General features: G+C 37.6%; 1 protein-coding gene across 1 annotated transcript in view; it reads right to left on the reverse strand.

Moving 5' to 3' along the window:
- STK38L (serine/threonine kinase 38 like) overlaps positions 1-15781 on the reverse strand; it is a 74615-nt gene extending 58834 nt beyond the window's left edge. Inside the window, exon 1 of the mRNA XM_027838824.1 lies at positions 15718-15781. The gene's annotated coding sequence lies outside the window, so the exon portion shown is untranslated. The remainder of the gene's footprint in view (positions 1-15717) is intronic.
- Between the last annotated feature and the right edge of the window lie 9029 nt (positions 15782-24810).

Genomic DNA, 24810 nt, shown 5'->3' on the forward strand with positions numbered 1-24810 from the left:
AGTAAAGAGAAGGGGACGGATATCAGAGATGGAGTGGAAGAAATGACAAGATGTGGCAATGGACGCAAGAGTAGAGTCCAAGATGATACCATTTTGGTAAACCTGGGTGACTAGAAGGCTGCTAGTGCCCTGGACAGCTAATAAGGAAGTTCAGGAGAGTAGTAGGTGTGAGGGAAAATATAGGGAGTTCTGTACCTACAGGACAATCAGTTTGGTGATATCGAACCGAAACCCAGAGAGAATCGGGCTGAATACACGGATCTAGGAGTCATCTGCACAGAGACAATAACTGAACCCACAACATATAAAAACTATAGGAAAAACTGGAGATCATGAAGAGAGGGAAAGAAATAGAATTAAGGGGTATCAGGATAGGTATGATTTTTCACCTGGCAAGGGTCACACAACCAATATGTGTCAAAGGCCAAGACTTGAACTTGGGTTTTCTTGCTTTGAGGTCAGCTCTATATCCATTACTCATGCTGTCTTTTAACTATACCGAATGACTCACTCAAAATTACACAGTTCTTAGACTCAAAATATATTTAAGGGATCAATTACTATCTCTTCCTATCTAAACTTTACTTAAATCATCACAGATTGATGGTCCATAGACCTAGAAGTCATCTAACCCAGCATTCTAATTTTAAGAGACCTGCCCAAGGTCATACTTTGACCTCATATTAAAAAAAAATAATCAAGGAGGAGTTCCACAACCTAGTTTGGTAACCCTTGAAGTAATTCTGGTAAACAGTTTAAAAGTACTTCTTGCCTGCCCAGTTAAAAGAATTTTTGAAAAGGGAAAATTAATGAATACTAAATGCCAGCCAGAGATCTTGAAAAAGATGCTTGTAAAGAGTCACATTCAAGATTGAGGCCATCATACCACAGTGGTGTCACAAGAGTCCAGAAATAGCCGTGGAAGTCTAGGAGAGGAAAGTTCCTCTGGCATTGTCTCTGGGTAGAAGCAAGTGAATGCCTCTTATCTGCCTGGCTGCCTTACAATCAGAAAGTTCTCCTTACATCTAACCTAAATCTCTCTTGCTAAAATTTAAACCCATTTCTTTCTTTTTCTTTTTTCACATATTCAGTGGATATAAGAGCTCAGCATGGTACTTTGAGGGGGAAAAGTAAATTAATTGTTCAAGTTCTCACATCAGTCAAGGCAGAAACCAGAACTTGTCTTTGACCTTGTTCCTCCTGAATGAATAATTACTTTTTGGGATCACTTTCACTGAGGAAAGCACTTGTTTCTATAAATAAAACTGTGAGATGGATCTACAAATAAATGTGGCCCTCTGCTGCCTCCATGACTTGTGCATAAAATTAACTGTGAAAAGAACTTTCAAATAAGCATAATAACCTTGTATTTGACCAGTGTAAAAAGACTTAAGATTTTGAGATAAGAATTCATTACTTGGTAAAAAATTGTTGGGAAAACTGGAAAGCAGTATGGCAGAAACTGGGCATAGACCAATATCTTACACCATTAACCAAGATAAGGTCAAAATGAATACATGACCTAAGTATAAAGAGGTATTACAAGAAAATTAGAAGAAGATGGAACATATTACTTATCAAACTTATAGATAGGTTAACAATTTATGAATAAAAAGACAGAGCAAAGTTGGATGTAAAGTTTTGTATAAATAAAACAAATGTAGTCAAGATCAGAAGGAAAGTAGAAAATTGGGGAAAAAAATTTTATAGACTATTTCTACAATACTTTCAAAGAGGGTTCTATTTGATTATGATTACCTGTTAAGGTACACATCACTGCATAGAATAGACATGGCCCATGAGTCAACTCTATCATATTTCCTTATCAACTTCCATGACAAAACTGGAGGTTCACTCCAACAAGAAAAAAAATTGTCACCAAGATATAATAAAAATTACAATAAAGAATGAAGTAAGTGTTTGAAATTGCAGAGGAGGAAATTAATTTTCACATTAATATTACTCAAAAGGTCAAGTACAAATGCTGCTCTGAAACTTAAGATATTATACCAAAAATTGTACATCCTTGAGACCACATCCCTGTACTGAATGAAAAGCCTAGAGTGCTGCTGTGACAAGGCAAATAATTTTTTGTGATCTTCTGTTATCATTTGGCTATTTAACATGGCCTTATTTAGGGCTGTTAGTGGCAGGTACGTGTGGACTAGAAGGTAACAATAACAATAAATTTCTTTTATATAGCCCTTTTTCCTTACAAAACCCTGCAAAGTGGGTGGTAGTTGTTGTTCAGTTCTATCTGACTCCATGTGACTCCATGAACTTTGTCCATGGGGTTTTGTTGGCAAAGATAATGGAGTGGTTTACAGATGAACAGAGGGAAAGAAATAGAATTAAGGGGTATCAGGAAAGGCTTCATATAGGTGTGATTTTTCACCTGGCAAGGGTCACACACTTTACAGATGAAGAACTGAGGCAAATAGGGGTTAAGTGACTTGCCCAGTATCACACAGCTAATAAGTGTCTGAGGCTGAATTTAAACTCAGATCTTCCTGACTCCAGGCTTGGTACTCTATCTACTAGACCACTTAGAGGCAAAGTAGGTAATGCCCACCTATTTTTCCTATTTTTACATATGAGGAAAGTAAAGCTCAAATATGTAAGATGATATGTCCAAGGTCACACAGCAATTGTCAGAGCCAGAATTTGAACCCAGTTTTTCTGACCCCAAGATCATCAACGCTCAAATTATTTCTTCCAGTACTGATTCCTGCATAAAAGATTTCCTGTCTTGGATGCTCTGGAGTTTGAAGGGACTTTAGAAGACATTTAGTTCAATCGGTATATGAAGAATTCCTTCTATTACATCCTAGGCAAATAGTCATCCAGCCTTTTCCTGGAGGCTCCCAGAAAAAGGGAACCCACACAGATAGGAAGACTGTCTACTTCACTTCTGTATGGCTCAAACAGCTGGGAAGTTTTCCTCACACCAAGCCACAAAACTTTTCCTACAACTTCTACCCCATTGCTGGGATCCTGCACTCTTGGTCTAAAAGCTGGATAAGACTAATTCCTCTCCCAGACATTAACCCATCAAATGCCTTCTCTGGTCTAAATAGCCTAACTTTTTTCAAATGAAATTTAAATCGATATGGCATGATATAGAAGCCCTGCACTATCACAATAACCTTTCTCAAAAAAAAAAAAAAAAAAAAAGACAACCTTTCTCTGGATGTTTTCCAATCTTATGAATGTCGTTCCTACTCATGGCACCAGAACTGAAAATAATACTCCAGATACGGTCTAAACAGGGCTGAGCTTTCTAGGACTATTACTTCCCTTGTTAAAGACACTAACATCTCTCAATGCACCTTAATATCAAGTTAGTCCTTTTCAACTGGGGGGAGGAAGGAGTTAGAAGAGGGAAAGGAGGTTAGAGATATGGAAGGGAGGGGAGGAAAGAGGAGGAGAAGGGAAGGGAAGAGAAAATATGGGAGAGGAGTGGCCACCTCCATCTCTGTACTTGTTATTAATATTTTTCAACTGCACAAGAGTTTACATTCGTCCCCACTACTGAACTGACCAAGAATTTAGAATGCATCCCTTATCCAAGGCACTGTATTAGGTTCTAGTGATTTAAAGACAAAGTGAAAAATCATTCCCCACCCTCAAGGAGCGTATATTCTACGTGGGTATACAACATTTATATAGATTAGCAAAAATAAGATAATTTGAGGAGACGAAAAAGGAAAAAACCTCTAACAACCAAAGAAATCAAAGAAAGGATTCCTATAAGAGACAAGTCCTGTGTGGACCTCTGAACGAAGCAAAAGATGCCAGGAGGCTGAGGTAGAGAGTAAATTCTATGCATGTGGGACTGGATGTGAAATGCCATAAAGGCAGGAAATGGAAGACCTCGTTCTTGGACCAGGAAAACCAGGATCACTGGAATATGGAATATGTGAAAGAGAGTAATGTGAAATAAGTCTGGTAAGGAAGACAGAAGACAGTCCTTCAAAGACTTTAAATTCCTTCCCTCCTAGATTACCTCCCATTTACATTATATACATCTTATTTGTAGAGTTGTTTGCATGTTGTCATGCTCCCATTCTCCTATATTAGAAGGTGTGCTTCTTGAGGGCAGGGACTATTTTTCCCTTTCTTTGTATTCCTAGCACTTAGCACAGTATTTGGCATGTAGTAAGTACTTAATAAATACTTGTGGACTGACTATCTTATCCTAGAGTTAAAAAGGGAGCTATTAGAGCTCCTTGAATGATAGATATCTGCTTTAAGAAAGTTGTTGTGGCAGCTTCTTGAAAGATTAATTGAAGAGGAAAGAAACTGGAAACAAGGAAAGCAAATAGAAGGCTACTGCAATAGTCCAGGTGAGAGATAAAGAGAGCTTGAACTTGGGTGGGGGTCCTGTGAATGTTGAAAAGGGGAGAAATGCAAATATTCTCCCCCAAGCTGAAGCCTGCCCAGATTTCTTTGCTGTCACCTAGTATGCTACATATCCCTCTCACCTTTGTCCTAGTCCAACACACAGCCAAGCACAGATCCTGTATGTATATACATATATATATATACTTATATAGTTGTGTGACCCTGCACAAGTCACTTAACCCCATTGCCTAGCCAAAAAAAAAAAAAGAAAAGAAAATTAGGTTAGACTGGCATAAGCGATTTGTGATAAAACCATGCTGCTTCTATGATTATTTTTTTTCTAGATGTTTGTCTAGCAATAATCTAGACTTTTTTTTCCAGGAGTCTAAAAAATCAAGTGCACTCATCTTCAGTTTGTCAACTCCATTCTTGTCCTTTTTTTTTTTTTTTAAATCTGGAAAACATCTGCCCCTCTCTAGTCCAGTGGTACTGCTACCATTCTCCCTGATCTTTGACAGGGACTCAGGGCAGCTTGGTGGCGCTGTGGATACAGCACTGATCTTGGAATCAGGAAGACTCATCTTCCTGAATTCAAATCCAGTCTCAGACACTTATTAGTTGTGTGACTGACCCTGGACAAGTCTCTTAACCTTGTTTGCCTCAGTTTCCTCATCTCTAAATTTGGCTGGAGAAGGAAATGGAAAACCACTCTAGTATCTTTGCCAAGAAAATCCCAAATGGGGTCATGGAGAATTGGGCACGAATGAAATCAGTTTCAGTCCCTATCCTTACAAACATCTTATTAAGACTTCTTTCTTTTTTGAGGGGTCATACTTTTTTCTGGTCCAAAGATCACTCTTGTCAGGAAAAAAAAAACCAAACTGTAGCAAGACTTGAGGAGCTCTACCTTTTATACATCAGATATTACTTTTCCATCCTTCCTAAGCAGCAGTTCTTATTCTTTTCATTCTCCTTGTTCCCCACTATACTAAAACACCAAAACTTATTCATTAACTTCTCTCCAGTCTCAGCTCATTTTGAGATTTAATGATTCTGACTCTATTCTTATGGCACTGTCATGCTTTGTGTTCATTCTTCTCTACCTGTGTTTGTTTCCATCTTCGGTATTTTTTGTTTGTTTGTTTGTTTGTGTATTAAACTCAGGGAGTTCCCTGTGCATTCACATCAGTCTGTTTAAAGAAATTCCCTTTTTGCTCTTCATTAAAACGGCTTCTCTTTGAGTCTTCAGAATTTCATTCTTGCATGCATCTTATTCCTTCTGTGTTGACTTCCCCTGTAGAATTTTAGTCAGTGGGGTCCTACCTGTCTTATCTCTGAATCTGAACCCTTTGAAATTTGCTCACCAAAAATCCAGGATATATGTTAAATTATACCGAGTTTCTTTATGAAGAAAACTGTTAACATATACATTCATTTTTTTTCTCCATTTGAGTGATGAGAAGTCTTAATATTCATTGAGTTCAATGCTCTAGTTCAGTTATATCTGTAAATGGTTGGAAAATTATTTAAAACCAAGCAAGATCTTTATTCACTTCACTATCAGTAATTAACAGATTAAGCAAGCTGCAAAATGAAATCATTTAAAATCACCAACTTAAAAATCTTGCTCAAAAATATCCTGCTTTATTAAAGGAATACAGAATTTTTCTTATGTAAGTTTCTAAAGAATTTTCCTGTTGAGGCAGTTTGTAAACCTTGCTAGAGCAACTTGGTTGAAACCTATTAAGAAGTTAAGAATTGTACTGCTTTTTAAAAACTACTGAGTTAGACATCAAAGGGCGGTGCTTCATTTTTCTTTATGAGAAATTGTAAAAAATGATCGCCTTCAAATTGGGAGAAAAAAAGGCTCAGGGGGCTTTATGTGCTTTGTGGCAAGATGCCTCCTGCAGCTGTCTCCTCTACTAGATGACAGGAAAGTATTAGGAGTAAGGATGGATAGAAGAGGTGCTGTGTGTTCTTCTGCATCCTGGCACTTCATTTGAGAGCAGAGACATAGAAAGACCATGAAATCAGGAATTCTCTGAGGTGCTGGAAACAACATAGAAGCACTTTGATACCAAACTACTCAGACAATATGGCAAAGGGTGGGAGCTAATGGTGAGGCAAAGAAAATCTAAGCTCTTTCCCCAAATGATAAATGGTCAAAGGATATGAATAGGCAGTTCTCAGATGAAGAAATTAAAGCCATCTATAGTCACGTGAAAAAATGCTCTAAATCACTATTGATTAGACAAATGCAAATCAAAACAACTCTGAGGTACCACATCATACCTATCAGATGGGCCAACATAACAAAACAGGAAAATGATAAATGTTAGAGAAGATATGGGAAAATTGGAACACTAATGCATTGTTGGTGGAGTTGTGAAATGAGTCAACCATTCTGGAGAGCAATTTGGAACTATGCCCAAAGGGCTATAAAAATGTGCATACCCTTTGACTCAGCAATAGCACTTTTAGGGCTATATCCCAAAGAGATCACACAAATGGGAAAAGGACCCACAGGTACAAAAATATTTACAGCAGCTCTTTTCGTGGTGGCAAAGAATTGTAAATTGAGAGTATGCCCATCAACTGGGGAATAGCTGAACAAGTTGTGGTTTATGAATGTAATGGAATACTATTGTGCTATAAGAAATGATGAACATGCAGACTTCAGAAAAACCTGGAAAGACTCGTATGGTCTGATGCTGAGTGAAGTGAGCAGAACCAGGAGAACGTTGTACACAATAACAGCTACGTTGTGCAATGACTAATATTGATTGACTTGACCCTTCTCAGCAATACAAGGATTTAAGACATCTCCAAACGCCTCATGATAGAAAATGCTATCCACATCCAAAGAAATAACTATGGAGTTTGAATGCAGATTGAAGCACACTATTTGCTTCAATTTTTTTTCATCAGTTGTGTTTCGTTTTCTCTTTCTGGTGGTTCCTCCTATTCTAATTCTTACTTACAACACCACTAATGTGAAAATACGTTTAATAGGAATGTATATGTAAAGCCTATATCAGACTGCACACCATCTTCGGGTGGGATGTGGGGAGGGAGGGGTAGAAAAATTTAAAACTCGAAAGCTTATGAAAGTGATTGTTGATAATTAAAAATAAATTAATAAAAAAACAAAAATGTTTATACAAATGGGGGAGGGGGGAGGGGAAAGGGAAGCTATCTTATGATCTTCATTCTTAACTGAATCAAACAAAGAAGGGCTGAACACACACTTACATATACAGATTTTGATGTAGAACTATTGATTGATGATTAACTACATTAAACTCAACAAGGTAACAAGTGGGGACAGGGAAAGAGCAGAGGAAAGTTTAAGAGGGAGGGCAGATCAAGAGAATAGTCACAAGCAAAACAAACCTCAACTTTGGAAGTTAGGTCAGAAGTGGGAATGAAGGGGGAAAAAAGAACCGAAAAAAATATATATATATATAAGAAGTATAGAGAATGCAGAATCTGGAAGAGAGGCAGAGAAGTAGGAACAAACTAATTATAAATATTAATGTTGATCAAATTCCTTCTTTTGTCTAACTCCTTTTTGAAGAAGGCAACATGGAGAAAATAGAAAAAGTATAAGAAGATACGCTGAAGGAAACACACAATTAACAGTCGTAACTTTGGATGGATGATGAACTTACACAAAATGGAAGTGGGTAGCAGAATGGATTAGAAAGTAGAATCAAACAATATACAAGAAACACATGAGAGACTGAGAGTTAAAATGAAACACATGAGAGAGAGAGTTAAAATGAAAGTCTGGATCAGAATTTATTATGCTTCTAGTAAATTCTCAAAAGTAAGGATAGTGATCATGGTCTGAGACAAGGCAACAGTAAAAATGGACATGGTTAAAAAAGATAAGCAGGATAACCATATTATGCTTGAAGACACTGAAGATCATGAACTAATATCAATATTTAATGTGCATTCCTTAAATAGCATAGCAACTAAGTACTTAAGGGAAAAACCAAAATTCTGGGAGAAATTGACAGCAAAAGTATAATTATTCAACCAGGCATAATTTACAGAACTAGATAAATCTAAGAAAAAGATAAAATGAAAGATATTAAAGACTTGAATATAATTTTAGAAAAGTTGAATGTGATAGCTCTCTGGGAATTACAAAATAGAAATACACATATTTCTCATGGTTCCTTGCAAAAACTGATCATGTGTATCATATGCTAAGGCATAAAAACCTCATAAACAAATACAGAAAAGTAGAGATATAAATTCATTCTATGATGACCTCAATATAATAAAAATCATATATTCAATAAAGAACATTTAGAGAAAAAATTCACACTTGGATAGAAACTAAATAATGTAATCCTAAAGACTTGGTGAGTCACAGAATAAATTATAGAAACAATAGATAATTTCATCCAAGAAATTTACAAAAATGAGATAACCCAGCAAAAATTTTGAGATGTAGCCAAAGCAATGCTTAGAGAAAAATGTATCTATCTACACGTTTCATTGCTAAAAGAGAAAGAACACAAAAATGAATCAGGCATGCAATTTAAAAAACAGAAAAACAACAAATAAACTCTAAACAAAAAAGGACTTACTACAAAATGAAGAATAAAGGAAATTATTAGAAACCCTTTTGCCAGATTACATGCAAAAAAAAACTGATCACTTCATTGAAACAGTTGAATATTTACAAAATACAAAAAAATCCCACATTAATGTTACAAGAAATAGAAAATTAAAATATCATAATCCCAGAAAAAAATTTAATAAGGCATGAAGAAAAACAATAGAAAAACAAAAATCAAGGACCAAGTGGATTTATAAGTAAATTCTATCAAGCGCTCAAAGAACAAATAATTTCATTATTGCAATTATTTGTATTCCTAACAAATTTCTTCTGTGAGACAAATAAGGTTCTGATCCCCAAAACAAGGAGCAACAGAAGCAGAGTCAAACTTCATTTTTATATCACTCACTGAATTATTATATTTTTTCTCCCTTACTATCAGTATGCACTATTTTATAACGTAATTGTGATTCTGATGTATAAAAATGACTTTTCATAAGTTAAAGCCTATTTTAAATGTAGTGGAGGAAGAGATACTTAAAAGAATCTTGCTATCAATGCTTTTGTAATGCAGATAATTCACCTTCTAATTTATGCGTTCCATATGTTCATGTTTTCATAATCTCATAAACCAGAGCACACTTGTAAAAATCATTTCATGACACCTGCTATGGAAATTGCCTACAAGAAAGAGTATACTTTGGGAAGGAAGAGAAACAAGAGGGATGCACTTTTAACACTTTCCATACAACAAATGATATTTCAGCATAGCTAAGGAACCTAGGTGGTGGTATTCTCCAGTGATCTCAGTTTTTAAAAAGAGACATTCTAAAGATAGACACATAACCAAGGAAGAATACAGAAGAGTGACAGGACAAAATATAATGCAAAAGGAGCAGCCAGGTGGTGCAGTGGATAGAGCATGGGTCCTGAAGTCAGGAGGACCTGAGTTCAAATCCAGCCTCAGACCAAACACTTGACACTTACTAGCTGTATGACCCTGGGCAAGTCACTTAACCCCAACTGCCTAAAATAAATAAATATATATACACATATATTTATTTATTTTTATTTATATTTATATAGTGTAAAAATACTCCCAGAAAGGTACTTATTTTGGGTATCATTTCCCTGTTATTCTTGTACTGTCATATTCTTTGGCTAAGAAAACAGATGTAATATAGGAATTAAGCAGCCCTGCCTTTATCTCTGTTCTCAGTTACCTTTTCCCCATCTGCCCTAAGCAAGGTAAAGGTCCTATCCCTTCTCTGATCCTCCTTCCTGGATCCTCCATGGTTCCTATCATTTCCACTCCTGCGAACAGTTTCTCCCTGCTAGTAAGAATCAGATCCAGAATAGAATTCACTCTTGTTCTAGTTAGTGTTGTTTTGTTTGTTTCTATACTCAGTTTCTTTCCAGGGTTTTGTTTCCTGTGAACTTCTGTGTGTCTCAACTGCTGTTCTTCATTGTAACTACTCTCTATGGCATCTTGCTTGGTAGACAAATACATATACATAAGTTCACACACACACACACACACATTATGTATATATATATGTATAGGCAGCCTTTTTTTTATTAAAGGTCTTTAAATTTTTTTTAGGTTAAAGATCTTTTGACTACTCAGACACTAAATATTTATTAAGTACCTACTATGTGCCAGGCACTGCGCTAAACACTACTGATACAAAGAAAAGAAAATTTTAGTCCCTTCTCACAGTCTAATGGGGGAGACAACCATGTGAACTGTGTAGAAACAAGACATATATACAAGATAACTTGAACATAATCAGTCAAAAGAAGGTAATAGAATTAAGGTGGATCAAAAAGTTTTCCTGCAGAAGGTGGGATTTTTGCTGGGACTTGAAGAAAGCCAGGAGGCAGAGATGAGGTGGGAGAACATTCCAAGCAGAGGGCACCCAGTGAAAATGCCAGGAACTGAGAAATGGAGTATCTTATTTGAGGAACAGCAAAGAGGCCAGTGTTACTGGATTGCATAGTAGGTGTGAAGCATAAGGAGTGGGGAAAGGTTGGGCAGTTTATAAACAATTTTAGAAGGCAAAACAAGGACATCTGATCTTGGAGGCGGTAGGCAGCCACTGAGGTTTATTAAGTATGAGGTGCTGATTAGAACTGCACTTAGAATATCATTTTGAAGCTGAGTAGAAGATGGACTGGAACGGAGAGATACTTGTAGCAGGAAGACCCACCAGCAGGCTATTGCAACAGTCCAGGTGTGAGGTGATGAGAACCTGGCAGTGTACGAGAAGAGAAAGGGGCATATAAAAGAGATGTTACAAAGTAAAATCGCAGACCTTGGCAACAGATTAGACATGGAGAGTGAAAGAGAGTGAAGTGTCAGTCAAAATCTGGAGTAGATTTGCAGGAAAATTCATTCTCACCACCAATTAAGTATATTCCATCTCTGGCCAGGAATCTATCATCCCTCTATTTTAAGTCATCATCCAGAAATACAAATTACATTCTTAGATACCATCTTCTTATCCAGTTTTTCATTTCCCAAAATGATATTTTCCTGCTTTGTCTTCATTGGACAACAGTTGAGGAAAATACAACCTATGCCCTTGTGCTCTTCAATTCATCACCCAAGCCTTTATAATATTTAATGGCAGTACATTGTAGGCAACTTCTGGAAGTATCATCTGTGCCCATATGAATCAACGAAAAAGGGTAGTTATCCATTTGGATAAGTCTTGGGAGGTTCTCTGCCAAAGATCTGAATCAACCTTAGAAGGAAGTCTCTGGTAAATGCCAAAAAGGCTAGATTCTCAGCTCTATCTACCCTGTTTTGTTCTACCAATGACTTAGTTGAAACCATTGATGTCACGGCTACTGAATTTGTGGATAACAATTCTATTAGGGAAAAATAATGAGATGGAAAACAGAATATAGATCCAAAGAGCTGAGAAGGCTAGAATGATAGGTGAAATCTAACATAGAGAAATTTAAGGGGGAGAAATATAGAGCTCACTCTTAGGTTCAATATATCAAATGACCAATTATTTTATTGCGAAGACCTATCTGAATAGCAGTTTCTGTGGGGAAAAAAAGGGGGGAGGCAGCTGGGTGGCGCAGTGGATAGAACATTGACCATGGAGTTAGAAAGACCTGAGTTCAAATCCAGTTGCAGACCAGACACTTGACATTTACTAGCTGTGTGATCCTGGGCAAGTCACTTAACCCCAATTGCCTCGCAAAATAAATAAAGAAATAAATGCTACTATAAGTAGTTATTTTAAAAAAAAGTAATTTTAATTAATTGCAAGCTCAGTATAAACCCACAAAGTCAAGGGACTACCAACAAAGCTAACCCAAGTTCAGGCTACATTAAAAGAAGTACAGTATACAGAACAAGCAAAGTAACAGCAGCACTAAGTTTTTTGCTTGTCCAGCCACATTGTGGTATTACATTCAGGTCCGGACATCATACTTTAAAGGGAAACATTCACAAACTCGAGGGTCCCTAGAGAAGTACCATTAGTTTAGTCAAAGGACTCTAAACGATGTCTTACAAGGAACAGTTCCGAAAGCCCACGGGCATGGGACTCTCCCCTTATTAGTGGAGATGAATGTCCTACCTTGTGTGACGGGTAGGTGGGGCAGAGTTGGTGACAGAGTGTTCTTAGTTCCCCTCTGGGAACTCTCCAAGAGAACCTTCTTCAAGCACCAAGCAGGCTTCAAGATTCCAGAGAGAAGATGAAAGAAGCCAACTCCACTTCAGGCTGCTGAAGGAAGAGACTCTGGAAGGATGAATGGAGCTGGCAGTCTCTATTATGTTCCTGTTCCCAGCCTGCTATTCTAGATACATCAGGGAGTCTCTCCCTCAGTGAGATCTAGGACACTCTTTCTTGGTTGAGCTGAGTTATTTCGCTCCCAACGGGAGAACTCCTTCACTTTGTACTGTCTGGTATATATTCTCCTATTATGTATACCTTTCCTGATTTCTGTTTTGCTCCTGATTTAGATCAATGGATTTCTTTGCAATTCACAATGTGTGTTCATTGTGGAATGGGTATTTGGTGGGAAAGGGGTTTGAATACAGAGCTTGTGATCCCCCTCCCCTCAAAAATGACAAAGTGATCACAAGTTAAATAGAACCCAATCATATCCCTAGGCAATAATATTTAACGGAGCAGATAGACATCCTTCTAATCTAGTACCCCCTTCTCCTTCTGAGGAAAGCAAAGTGGTAGCCTCTGACCCAAATCTCCTGCTTCCCCTCCTGGAAGGAATGAAAGTCCCCCGTGAAGAAGAGTGGGGGCAAAAGAGGCAAGACACGTCTATCCTGCCTCCTTTTGAGCCACACACAATGACAGGCCCCTTGCCACAGGTGAGTCTCACCACACATTCGTGGGGCCCTCCACTCATATCACTACAGTTAAATGAACTAGGGATATGTAATCTGGAGAAGAAAAGACTTGGGGATGATAAGATAGCTAACTCCAAATATTTAAAGGACTCGATGTCACGTGGAGGAGTAATTAGATTTATTCTGTTTGGCTCCAGATTGGAGGACTTGGACCAGTGGATGGAAATTACAGGGTGATAGAGTTTTGCTCAATAAAAGGAAGAAAATTCTAATAAATAGGGCTATCCAGTAATGGGATTGGCTGCTTTGTTAGGCTGTGAATTTCCAACAGCCCAGATGCACAAAAGAGCTCAACAGGCTAGAATGATATGCCAGATAAAATAATTTAAGATGGTTAGATATAAAGCCCTGCATATAGGTTTAAAAAAACTGCAATAAGTCAGTCAGTAAACAAACCTTTATTAAGTGCTTACTGTGTGCAAGACACTGCGCCAAGCACTGGAGATCCAAAGAAAGACAAAGGTAGTACCTGCCCTCAAGGAACTCACAATCTAACGAAGGAACTGAATGCACAAAAAGAAGCTAAAAAGCTGGTGGCACCCAATACAAGGATGATGAAGTCCTGATTATTAGAGCATTCAAGCACTCTGGATGAAGAACTGCCACACATGTTATAAAGGGGACTCCTGACATAAAGTAAGACTAGCTGAGATTCAATGGCTCTCTAGATGAAGATCTACTGGTGGAACAGGACAGCCAAAGATATCATTACCATAACACACTCAGCATTGGACTGACCCAGTAAGAAATCAGTGAATTCCTCATGGCTCACAAGTTAGCCAATACTGGGGAGTAACCACTCAAACACTAGCCTCATTCTCCAAATTTATTGTTTAAAAATGTCTCATTCCTCCTAAGTCCGGACCATCCCTAAAAGATCCACCCAATTCGTCAGTCATGGAAATTTACCCAGTCTGCTCAGAGGACTGAATATGTAAATCTACTTGTGGGAAGAGGATGTTTTCTCCAGAGCTACTAAGACTTTTTTTTTTTTCACAGAGCTAGATTTATTTTTGAAAGAAAAAAATGTAACACCACTCTTTTAAGATGAAAGAGAAGAAATACTTCCTGTGGAAGGTCAATGAAAATTGTGAAATTTCACTGGGCAGCATTAAAAAAAAGAAGAAAAGAAATAAGCAGAAATTGAAAGTTAAACAAAACCTAGTTGAAAGATCCTTTTTTTAAATGCCAGGGTATCTCACCTATTCTCTTGCACTTCTGAGATATCCAGAAAGATTTGCCAGGGAAGTCTAACACTTTCTTCAAACAGTTTTTAAAGAACAAAGCAGCCTTTTCTGAGTAGTTTTAGATTCAGTCCTACTAATCTGTGGAAGGACAAAAATGACCATCTTAACCCTTTTCAGTCTTAACGTTGTATATTTGGAATGCTTTTAAAAGGTAATTATCAGTATTTTTAATTGTGTAGAGAAACATGGCTGGATGTGAAAGATCTTGGAAAGTGAAAAGACAGGTAAAATTCTCAGAAAAATGCTCTAATGAAATACTATAAATTTTGAAAAAATACTCATTTCATTTTTTTAAAATTAGTATACATTCTACATTTTTATTCAAGATTTACTTAATATATGTTCACAGGAAGGTGCCATATTTGAGGACAACCCCTGACCAAAGAGTAGTCATGGAGAGGCAACCTGGTATGATGGGAAAAGAAATGAGTGCAGAGTCAGAGAGTAGAGGCTTAAAACCTAATGATACTTCTGACTATCTTATGTATTTAAATTCACCTCCCTCTAGGACTCAGTTTCATTTATAAAAGGGGGGGGGGCTAGACTTGATATTGATCTCTATGATCCTATAAATAAAAATGAAAATTAAAGAAATATCATTGTGTAACATGGGAACTAACTGACCAAAGGGGACTTTGGTCCTTAATGCCCAGCAGTCTCTGTCCTCTGTATGTCCATGAAGAGGGTTCTGAGCCTACTTCTGGAAATGTTTGATAGGGGCAGCTAGGTGGCGCAGTGGCTAGAGCTCCTTTTATTAAGAAGATCTGTTCTGTAAAACTTGGACTCAGTCCAAAGGCCGCACCCAAGGACCTAGAAAGCCACATGTGGCCTCGAGTCCACAGGTTCCCCACCCCTGCTAGAAGTACAACAACCAGAGTCTAGAGCGGAGTCTGCAGGTAGACGTGGCCACCAAGTCCAGGGAGAAGCCAGCATCAAGGAGTGACTTCTTGATCTAGGCTAGAATGGACCAATCAACCTGGCAGCGGAGACAACCTGCAACCAAGGTCCTACAACCAAGAAAGCAACTCATCCATTTGCCTATGCCTTAACCAGAAGTGAAAGTGATGGGAAGTATTTGAAGAGAGAGGAGAGCTCTCAGAGGCAGGAAGTAACTCCTCACCAGGTTGGGGTTGGGGGATGTTTTATAGCAATGACCTTACCTTAAGTTTGAGCCAGCTCTCTCCAAGGACCAAGGTGGAGAGGGGACAGGGTCATGTGTTTGTTGTTTCAGTTCTTGCTGTATCTTCTCAGTAAATATTCCTTTCTAAAATCTAATTGATGTTATTTGGTTAATTGATATTGAGGAGAAAGTAAATGGTCAAAATAGATATCGAGGCAAAAATCACTGATTAGATGACATTAGGGAGATATTAACTGGTCTAATAATAGTAGGGGGAACATACTAAATGGGGGCTTAGGAGCAATAATATTAGAATAATAATAATAGCATTTATATAGAGCTTTAATGTTTGAAAAACACTACACATGAAGAACCCCAAATTCCTCAAAAGTACCCCAAGGATCCTAAAGGGGAAATATAGCCAACTACATGCTGGGAACCTAACCTGCCAGTGTGACTATGAGTGCTTTAAAAAAAGAAATGTTTCTTAAAAGAAATGTTTTAAGAAATCTTATGTTATCTTTATCACCAAGGTAGTCAATACTCAATATAACAGATCTTGCTCTAAGACCAGAGGTTCTTAAACTGGGTTCTGTAAACTTGATGTGTTTTTTAATATTTTGATAACTATATATCAATATAATTGGTTTCTTTTGTAATCCTATATATTTTGTTGTATGTATTTGAAAACATTATTCTGAGAAGTCCATAGGCTTCTACAGAAATGCCAAGAGATCAAAACACCAATAGAGAGTGACACACTCTCTCTCTCTCTCTCTATTCCTAAATCACATGTCTGAACATGACACTCCCCTGTGTTCAAGATGCTTCAGTTGCTTCCAAACACAACTTCTTTTATTTGACTTCCAAAGTTCTTCAGAGTCTGGCTCTAACCTTTCCTTCTAGAATGATTTTTCATTACTCCCCATCAATCCCCATCAAAAACTGCATGTTGCCAACAAAATGCCCTACTCATGACATTCCATCTCCTACCTCCTGCCAAGGAAGCTCTCCCTCTTTCCCTCTGCCTCCTAGAATACCTAACTCCCTTCAAGAAAGTACCACTTCCTAAAAGGGCCTTTTCGGATCCCTTTATTTTTTAGTTCTTTAACAATAACACACACACACACACACACACACACACACTCTGACTTTACATTTACTTAACTTGTTTCTCCTGGGAGAATGTAAGCTCCTTCAGGGCAGGTACTCTGCCATTTTTCTCTCACTTAGGTAGCAGAGGCTAACAACATGTCCATTATTTCATTTGGTCTTCACAGTAGTCTTACAAGATGGATGTGTACAAAAATATTCATAGCAGCTCTTTTTGTGGTGGCAACGAATTGGAAATTGAGAGGATGCTCATCCATTGGGGAATGGCTGAACAAGTTGTGGTATATGAATGTAATGGAATACTATTGTGCTGTAAGAGATGATAAACAGGCAGACTTCAGAAAAACCTGGAAAGACTTGTATGGTCTGATGCTGAGTACTGTGAGCAGAACCAGGAGAACATTTATAATAGCCACGTTGTGTGATGACTAACATTGATAAACTTAACCCTTCCCAGCAACACAAGGCTCTAAGACATCTCCAAAGGCCTCGTGATGGAAAATGCTATCCACATCCAAAGAAAGAACTATGGAATTTGAATGCAGATCGAAGCATACTGTTTGCTATTTTTTTCTTCTCTTCTGTTGAGCTTTGCTTCCTCTTTCTGATGGCTCCTCCTATTGGTTCTAATTTTTACTTATAATATCACTAATCTGAAAATATGTTTAATAAGAATATATATATATATATATATGTAGCCTATATCAGAGTGTGTGCCATCTTGGGGAGGGTGGTGGGGAGAAAGGGGGAGAAAATTTTAAACTCAAAAGCATATGGAAGTGATTGTTGATAAATCAAAATAAATTCATTAAAAAAAAGATGGATGTGGTAGGTAATATTTTACGGATGAAATTAATACTCAGAGAGTTTATATGAGGTGAAAGAAGTCAGTAAGTAGATCTGGAACAATGTTACAACTCTAGCTTCATTTCCTCAGTACAAATGTTCCCATGTACCCTGCTTTTCTTTAAAGACCAAAATGGCAGCCTGAACAGGATCACACAGCAACAGCCTCGGCAATTCTCTGCTAAGATGTCCTGTGGCCCTGAACCACCTGGCCCAATACCCAGCCCTGATGAGAGGTAATATCATTTTTCAATATTCAGATGGAGAAGAGTATGCAATATCCACTCTTCTTGGCACCAAGGAGTGCAGAGTTCATAAATGGAGGATTTCTGTGGATTTTTAAGATATAAAAACCACAGGTGACAATCTAAATGATCTTCCCAGAGAACTGCATATAATTATGCAAGTTCTGTTTTCTGATAACTTAGAAAAAGGGAACAGTGTACTGCAATAGCACCACTTCCTTCTCTGCTCTAATAACCCATCAGGGAACAGGGAGAGAAGAGAGAAAGAAAGGATTGTAGAAACTGGGAGAGAGAAAGAAAATATCCATGAAATGAAAAAACTCACTAATATAACCCCAAAATGTAAGTTTTGGGAGTACCAAGACTGAAAGAAACTACAACTTTTACACTGCAGGATTTAGAGTTGTAAGGGACCTTAGGGGGCAGCTATGTGACTCAGTGGATAGGAGTGCCAGGCCTGGAGTCAAGAAGACTCATGTCTAGCCTCAGACACTTACTAGCTGTGTGACCCTGGGCAAGTTCACTTACCCCTCTCTGCCTCAGTTTCCTTATCTGTAAAATGAACTGGAGAAGGAAATGGCAAACCACTCCAGTATCTTTGCCAAGAAAACCACACATGGGGGTCACAGAGTCAGACACAGCTAAAAAAAACGACTAAATAAAGGGACCTTAGAGATAAGTTAGTCCAATATTCTAATTATGCAGATGAGGAAACTGAGTCTGTAAAAGATAATTGCTCTTTTCTTTTCCCCCATAAAGTGAAGGTGTGAACTCCATTGGCTCCCTATTACCTCAAAGATTGCAAATAAAATGCTTTGTTGGGCTTGTAAGGCCATTTACAACCTGGCCCCTTCCTACCTTTTCAGTCTTCTTACACTCTCCTCTCTCCTCCATATACTTCATGATCCAACACCACCTGCTTTCTTGATACTCCTCCCACAGAGCACTCCATCTCTAGCCTCTGCATTTTCTATGGCTGTGGCCCAAGCCTGGAATGTTCTCCCTCCACCTCCTAGCTTCCCTGGTTTTCTTCAAGACTCAGTTCATATCCTACCTTATGCAGGACGCCCTTCCTAGTCTTCTCCCTAGTGCCTTCCCTCTTTGACTACCTCCAATTTACAATGTGTATCTTCTACATTCAGTTATTTGCAAGTTGTTTCTCCCATTAAAACAAGAGCTCCTTCAGGCTCAGCTCAGGTAGGTACCATGCTTCTTCCTTTCCCCAGTGCTTAGCCCAGCACCTGACACCTAGTAAGTACTTATAATGAATGTTTCCTGGTGGCTGATTGTTAATTTATCCAAGGTCAGTCAGGCAGTAAGGGGCAGAACAGGGATCCAAACTTGAGGACTTCTGATTCCACAATACTTTTTAAATATTAAGCTACATAACATCTCTCTCACCTTTTGTGGTTAATATAGATAATTTTTAAATGATAACATAAAAGAAAAGTAGGGCAGCCATGCCAACAACAGGCACTGGTTAACTTCTGAATAGTCCAGCATGGTAGCTATTATACTTCCTCCATTTGGTCAACCTGTGGTCCCTGTTCTGTGATTATTTCTTTGTGATGTCCTGATGACAAGCACAAATGAGGGGAGACCAGAGAAGCATATCTGGGTGTAACAGATAAATTTCTATGATATTCTCTAACCCAAAATCAATCTTGAGAGCACCCATTAGCATGAATTCTTATGGGTAATGTCCAAGAAACTACTAAAAAGCCAGATAGCTACATTTTGGATATTTGGATTTTTTATTGTGCCTCCCACCCATATATACCAAAGTAGAAATTAGTAATCTTTCATGGTATCTCCCATTCAAAGTACCTCAGATTATTTTTTCTAATAACAGTTGGCTGGTGCCTACATAGCATTTTAAGGTTTGCAAAGCACCCTACACAAGTTATCCCATTTGGTCCTCAGGACAAGCCTGGGAGGTTGATGCCAATCTAGCTCACACATACAAAGATTTTAAGAAGTACAAATCACTTTCCCTTACAACAACCTTGTGGAGTAAGTAAATAATGCAAACACCATTCTCCCTATATCTCAAACAGGATAGAGCATGTTAAGTGGTTTTCTCAAGATAGTAAGTGTCAGAACTGAGACTCAAATTCAAGTTTAAAGTCAATTCAATTCAATAACCTTTGAACCTTTGAATTTATTATACGTCTACTATTACACTTGCTAAGCACTGGTATGGTAACTGAGGCCCTTAAAATCTGAGGATTTTTGGCTCTGGAGTTCCTTATTACTTTTCCCAGGTTCAATGTGGCTTTTTTTTTTAAAGTAATAAATCACAAACTTCATAGCCTGAACCCCCGTTTAGTACAACACTCTCTTAAGACCTGATCATATGAGAATGATAAACATATCAAAAGCATTTGAGATAAAAAACTGCATACAATAAAAAGGAAATCAAGTTGTAGAATCATTTCTGTCCCACCTACAAATGGAAGTAATCTTCTACACCTTGCCATACAGCAACATTTGATTTCATTCTTCCCATGTTTCTCTGAATTCCTCACATTTATTGTTTCTTATTCAAATGGAACTGTGATTTTATGAATGTAGATGTTCCATCCAATGGTGGAAGATGAAACACATCTATGTTTGGCCATCCAATGTGAGTCTTGTCCAGGTTTACTTAGAGGTTCCTCATACGGAGGCCCACCCATCACGTTGGCAGCCTTCATCACTTTCTCCTGATATTCCAAGGATATTAGGTGCCCCTGTTCTTGGTACAAGATTAGTCTTACTTTCTATTTTGATCACATATGTCCCTAATAACATCTTTTACTCGGGTTCTTCCTTGAAACTTATTTTCTGTTCTATGCACACACTCACTATTCACCTCTCCATTACTCTCTATGTGATATTAATTTTTAATTCTTTCAAGACTGTAGGGTTCTAAGACTCATGGCCACATGACATTTGGTGCTATTACAAAGAAAGACATTTGTTTCCAAGAAAAGTTTGGGGTCATGAAAGAAGTTTTGTGAAGGTTAATCTGGCCCACTTTCACTTGGCCTATTTAAATCAAGGTCACTAACTGGAGACTACTACATCTCAAATCTTTGGCCTACTAACTGTTCAAGATATAGATAGCATTGGAAAACTCTATAGGTCTTCCCTCTAATGGCATGTCATAATGTTTACAGCAGACATACTTTTCCCACTTCACTTTTAAGTGATTATGGACTCTACAGCATTTCAGGGCTTAATACATTCAGCAAGAAGTCATTCACAAACAGAAGGACCTTACCAAGCTTAAGGAATCCCTCCTTAAATTAGTATTACTCCTTAAAATTACTATTAGTGATATTTCCATTTTGCCAAGAGAGACACTGAAAGAATCTGCTGTACTAGGCTTCTGTGTAAAAATAGCAAATATTCAATGAATTATTCTTCATACTCATCATGTCCATTTTCAGATGAGGACCTAAGTAGAGAGAGGTTAATAACCAACTTACAAGGTATACTACAAATTTGTGTTAATCGGAAATTAAAAATGCTTATCCAAGGTCTCTTTTTGGACATTCCCATAATGAATCAAAAATACACTTCAACATAGCAGAAAGTCCCAACTATATTTTTACTCACAGTTTTGTATTCACTCTACAAAGAATTTTGGGAAATACAAGACAATGTATAAGTTGCTACAAAACTAATTAAGCAGAACCAAGAGAACAATGTACGTAATGATTACAGTAATTTAAATAAAAACAACACTAAAAAAGCAGCTAAACTCAGGTAACTTTAAGGACTAATTTTGGTTCTGGAGAACAGATAATAAAAGAAACATTTCCCTCTTCTCTGGAGAGAGGTGAGAGACTGTGGGGGTGGAAATGTTCCAACTATTATCAGATGAGGTCATTTTGGGGGGGTCAGTTTTGTTCAACACTTTTTGCAGTTATAAAGGAGGTTTCTCTATTGGTTGTTCAATGTAGAAAACCACTCAAGTATATGAAAAAGATAAGGCAGCAATACAACTTGGAAAAACTGTATTCATTTCTTAGTAATTTCATAACTTTTACAAAAAACTTTCACATATTATTTTATTCGACCCTTAGTAGAACAATCTTATAAAACAGCCAGGACAAGTATTATGAGCATTGTATAGATTTGAAAACTGAGGCTCAGTAAGGTTAATAATAAGAGCTCCCACACCCATATACATATATATGTATGTGTATATGTGTGTGTGTTTGTGTATGTGTATACATCCACATCACTTCATGTACATTGCCCAATTTGATCCTTACACTCCATGAGGTTTTATTAATACTATTTACTGAGACTCAGAGATACTAGGTGAATGGTCCATGTCTCACAAATAGTGTCAGGACCCTCCGGGCACTAAGTTTAGTCCTCTTTCCACTATATCACAAAGTGACTTGCCCAAATGAATGGCATCACTGGAACCAAAGTCCAGATCACTGCCTTCCAAGCCTCTTCATCATCCACACTTGATTTACAAAACACTGCTATGCAGACTCCATAAAGTAAATTGTCTCTATCCTAAGACTCTTGTTGTCCAGTCATTTTTCAGTCATGTCCTACTCTTCGTGACCCCATTTGGGGTTTTCTTGGCAAAGATACTACAGTGGTTTGTCATTTCCTTGTCCGGCTCATTTTACAGATGAGAAAATTGAGGCAAACAGGGTTAAGGTTAAGTGACTTGCCCAGGGTCACACAGCTAGCAAGTGTCTGAGGTGGGGCTTGAACTCAGGAAGATGAGTCTTCTTCATTCCAGGCCCAGCACTCTATCCACTATGCCATCTAGCTGCCTTTTAGGAAAGCATAAAAAACCCAACTTTTTTTTTTTTGCTTTAAAAATAAAAAACTCACATGCAAACAAAGACTAAGGAAATTAAATATGAAATGCTTTTGTCAATGAGAGCACAAAGCAGGAAGTTTAAAAGTTACATTGGCTCAAATCATTTAAATTCTACCACATCCAGACTCTTTCTCTCTGATTATCACATTATACCTTAAATACAAAAATAAAGGATGGAGCTTAACTACTCTGGGATGCAAAAATTGGTAGTTCTGTAGTCTATGGGTATTTCATCAGTCTCCCCCCACACCAATTCTTTATCCTCTTTGCCCCTGCCTTCAACTTTTCTTTGCATGCAAAACTTTCCTTTGCCTATCAGTGACTTGTAACACTGACATGCACTCAAAGGGTTAAAAAAGGAGCCCAACCCACAGAGACAAGGGTATTTACAATGAGTCCTCAGGACTTTATAGCAGGCAGGTGCAAAGCACCAACCCCACCATCTTGTGAAGTGAGAATGGACAGAAGTGTTAAAAAACAAAACCACATATGAAGGGGAAGGGGTTTCGTTTCTTTTAAGTGACCTCATCTTCTAAGGCAAATGCCTGTTGACAAGATGATCCTACCCCTGAATAGAAGGAAGTTGCACCCAGTCTCACAAAGTACAGATTCAATCACCCCAGACAGAAATCTCGACTTCCGTCCAAGACAAATATGGAATTCAATCTGCAATATGATCTAAATGCAGCCTTTTAATGCAATTCTCTTTAAAAAACTGTTATCGGGTGGGGGGGACAACCAAACTGCCTTTCATTGTGAGTAAAGGAGAAAATGTAATATGCCAGTGCTATAATAAAGCTGGAAAACTTTTCCATTAATTTACCCACCCTAATTATAATTCATAGTATCATGGAAAAAATATTGGATTTGTAGTCATAGAGACTCAGCTTAAATCCTGACTCTACCATTTACTATATGTGTCACTTTGGCCATGTCATTTAATATCTCTGGGCTTTAGTTTCCTCATCTATAATATATGGGTATTAGACTTGATGACCTCCAAGGTCACAGAGGATCATAGGATCCCATGATTTACTTTGTAGCCCCAAAACATTCAATAAGTCCAGGACACAGAAGAGACATTCAAGTGTTGGAATGCTGAGTGAACAATATTCCAGATGGGCTAAAATCTTTCTAATCACGACAATATAATGAACAATCACTGAAGGAAATGTGATAGTTTTTACTAAAGTTGCTATAGTATTTCCTTTAGACATATGTAGAAACCACTTCTAAAAAAAAATATGGATAAGAAACTATTCATGGTTATTTTCTACCCATAGGTGAATTTGTTTTTGCACAAAATAATGGGTAACCTACTTAGCAATTTTTAAGTTCTAAGAACATAAAGAAAATAAGGACCAAAGGTAAAACCCAAGGAAGCCCTACAGCCCAGCAGCCATATATATGAGGCTCCAAAGCGGATCCTGACTGGAAGACTGGAAGAAAAACATACTTGAGAGTTAACCAAAATAAATTATAACCTGTTCCTAAAAAATGGTAAGTCAAAATCTCCAAAAGTCTCAATATGGAAAATGCTATCCACATCCAAAAAAATAACTATGGAGTTTGAATGCAGATGAAAGCATACTATTTGCTCTTTTGTTCTTATGTTTTGTTTTGTTTCCTCTTTTTTGTGGTTCCTTCTATTGGTTCTAATTCTTCCTGACAACATGACTAATGTGAAAATATGTTGGGGCAGCTAGGTGACATAGTGGATAGAGCGCTGACCCTGAAGTTCGGAGGATCAGAGTTCAAACCTGGCCTCAGACCAAACACTTGACACTTACTAGCTGTATGACCCTGGGCAAGTCACTTAACCCCAATTGCCTTTAAAAAAAAAATGTTTAACAGGAATGTATATATAGCCCATATATCGACTGTGTGTCTTGGGGAGGGAGGGGGAGAAAAATTTAAAACTCAAAAGCTTATGGAAGTGATTGCTGATAAATCAAAATAAATTAATAAAAAAAGTTTTTAAAAAATGGTGTCAATTGATGTCGACCTGAACCAAGTTTGAACAGCCATTTAACCTACAAGAAGAGCCTACATACTCAATTCAATAAAAATAATTATTTTAAATTTTAAA

Source organism: Vombatus ursinus, unplaced genomic scaffold (assembly GCF_900497805.2).
Source record: "Vombatus ursinus unplaced genomic scaffold, bare-nosed wombat genome assembly UNPS02014830.1, whole genome shotgun sequence".
Taxonomy (NCBI): Eukaryota; Metazoa; Chordata; class Mammalia; order Diprotodontia; family Vombatidae; genus Vombatus; species Vombatus ursinus.